Raw genomic sequence first — 2,575 nt, forward strand, 5'->3', positions numbered from 1 at the left:
ATGTTAATGCATATATGTGGAACCTAGAAAAATGGTACAGATGAACCAGTTTGCAGGGCAGAAAATGAGACACAGATGTAGAGAACAAACGTATGAACAGCAGGCAGGGAAAGCGGTGGGCTGGTGGGTGTGGTGGTATGATGAATCGGGCGATTGGGATTGACATGTATACACTGATGTGTATAAAATTGATGACTAATAAGAACCTGCTGTATAAAAAAAATAAAATTAAAAAAAATGAAATTCATAAAAAATTTAAAAATTTTGACCTGGGGGAAAGATCTTGTTAAAAATATGAAAAGATGAGGTGAAGACTGGAGAAAGTACATGGTTTGCAAATCATGTATCTGACAAAGGAATCATACCTAGAATATATAAAATTCAACATTGAAAGACAGAGAAACCATTTAGGAAATGGGCAAAAGACCTGAAGAGACATTGCACTAAAAAAAAAAAAAAAGTACACAGATATATACAGATGCAAATAAGCACATGAAACTATGTTCAACATCATGAGCTATTAGGGAAATGAAAATTAAGATCATGATTAGATGTCACTACATACCTATTAGAACAGGTAAAATAAAAAATAGTGACGATACCAAATCCTTCAAGGTATGCAGGGAAACTGGATTTCTCATATGTTGCTGGTGGGAATGTATGACAGTACAACTACTATGGATAACATTTTGATGGTTTCTTTAAAAAATAAATATAACAGTACCATAAAATGCTTAGCATTTTTCCCAGAGAAATGGAGATTATGTTTGCACAAAAACGTGCACATAATTGTTCTTAGCAGCATCATTATATTGTAATAGCCCAAAACTGGAAACAACCATAATATTCCTTATAGGTGAATGGCTAAACAAATTGGAGTAAATCCACACCATGGGATACTATTTAGCAATAAATGGTGTTGAATTATTGATATAATAACTTGGATGTATATCAAGGGCATTGTGCTGAGTTTAAAAAAAGCCAACATCAAAAGGTTACACATTGTATAATACTATTTATGTAACACTCTTGAAATGACAACAAATTATAGAGATGGCAAACAGATGACAGGCAAGGAAAATGTAGAAAAAAAGGATATCATTGTAGTAGTGGAAAAATTCTGTACATTGTATGTGGTAGTGGTTACACAAATGCACACATGTGATAAAATGACATGGAACTATACAGTCACATCATATCAATGTCAAATTCCTGGTTTTTATTTTACACTGTAATAATGTAAGATGTGCCCATTTGGGGAAATTGGATTAACATTACATGAGACCTTTGTAGTGCCCTTGCAAATTTCTGCAAATCTCTATTTTAAAATAAAAAGTTTGAAGGGATACCTTCAAGATGGCAGAGGAGTAAGACGTGGAGATCAACTTCTTCCCCACAAATACATCAGAAATACATCTACATGTGCAACAACTCCTACAGACCACCTACTGAACACTGGCAGAAGACCTCAGACTTCCCAAAAGGCAAGAAAATACCCATGTACCTGGATAGGGCAAAAGAAAGAGAGACAAAAGAATAGGGATGGGACCTGCAACAGGGGTGCAGAGGGCAAAGCAGAGAGATTCCCGCACAGAGGATCGGTGCCAACCAGCACTCACCAGCCTGAGAGGCTTGTCTGCTCACCTGCTGGGTTGGGTGGGGGGGTCGAGCTGAGGCTAGGGCTTCAGAGTTCAGATCTCAGGGAGAGGACTGGGGTTGGCTGTGTGAACACAGCCTGAAGGGGGCTAGTGTGCCACAGCTAGCCAGAAGGGAATCCAGGAAAAAGTCTGGACCTGCCTAAGAGGAAAGAAACCATTGTTTTGGAGTATGCGAGGAGAGGGGATTCCTTACCTGTCTTCCCACAGAAGGCAGAGCATGGCCTAAACGAGCTCCAGAGATGGGCATGAGCTGCGACTATCAGTTCAGACAACAGAGACAGGCATGAAATGCTAATGCTGCTGCTGCAGCCACCAAGATCCTGTGTGCAAACACAGGTCACTATCCACCACCCCCTCCAGGAGGTTGTGCAGCCCGCCACTGCCAGGATCCCGTGATCCAGGGACAACTTCCCTGGGAGAACACATGGTGCTCCTCAGGCTGTTGCAACAGACATACCAGCCTCTGCCACCACAGGCTCGCCCTGCATTCCAATTATAACTACAGTACCTGTCCCTCCCCCACAGCATGAGTGAGCAAGAGTCCCCTAATCAGGCACTGCTTTAACCGCCTCCTGTCTGAGAGGGGAACAGATGTCTGAGGGTGACCTACATGCAGAGATGGGGCCAAAACCAAAGCTGAACCCCAGGAGCTGTGCAAACAAAGAAGAGAAAGGGAAATTTCCCCATGTAGCCTCAGGAGAAGTGGATTAAATCCTCCAAATCAACTTGATGTACCCTGCATCTGTATAAGGGTAGATACCTGAATCTACCCTTACCTGAATAAGCAGAGAATCATCCCAAATTGAGGCAGTGGACTTTGGAAGAAACTGTAGAACTTTGGGTTTGCTATCTGAGGCTGACTTCTTTCTGATTCTTATCTTTATCTTAGTATAGCTTTTAACGCTTCTTATCATTGG

General features: G+C 41.3%; 1 long non-coding RNA gene across 1 annotated transcript in view; it reads right to left on the bottom strand.

Moving 5' to 3' along the window:
* Positions 1-1,895, bottom strand: part of LOC129392577 (uncharacterized) — a 12,831-nt gene extending 10,936 nt beyond the window's left edge. Inside the window, exon 1 of the long non-coding RNA XR_008618755.1 lies at positions 1,852-1,895. This is a non-coding gene — a long non-coding RNA (uncharacterized lncRNA). The remainder of the gene's footprint in view (positions 1-1,851) is intronic.
* Positions 1,896-2,575: the final 680 nt, after the last annotated feature.

This window comes from Physeter macrocephalus, chromosome 11, assembly GCF_002837175.3.
Source record: "Physeter macrocephalus isolate SW-GA chromosome 11, ASM283717v5, whole genome shotgun sequence".
In the NCBI taxonomy this organism is placed as follows: Eukaryota; Metazoa; Chordata; class Mammalia; order Artiodactyla; family Physeteridae; genus Physeter; species Physeter macrocephalus.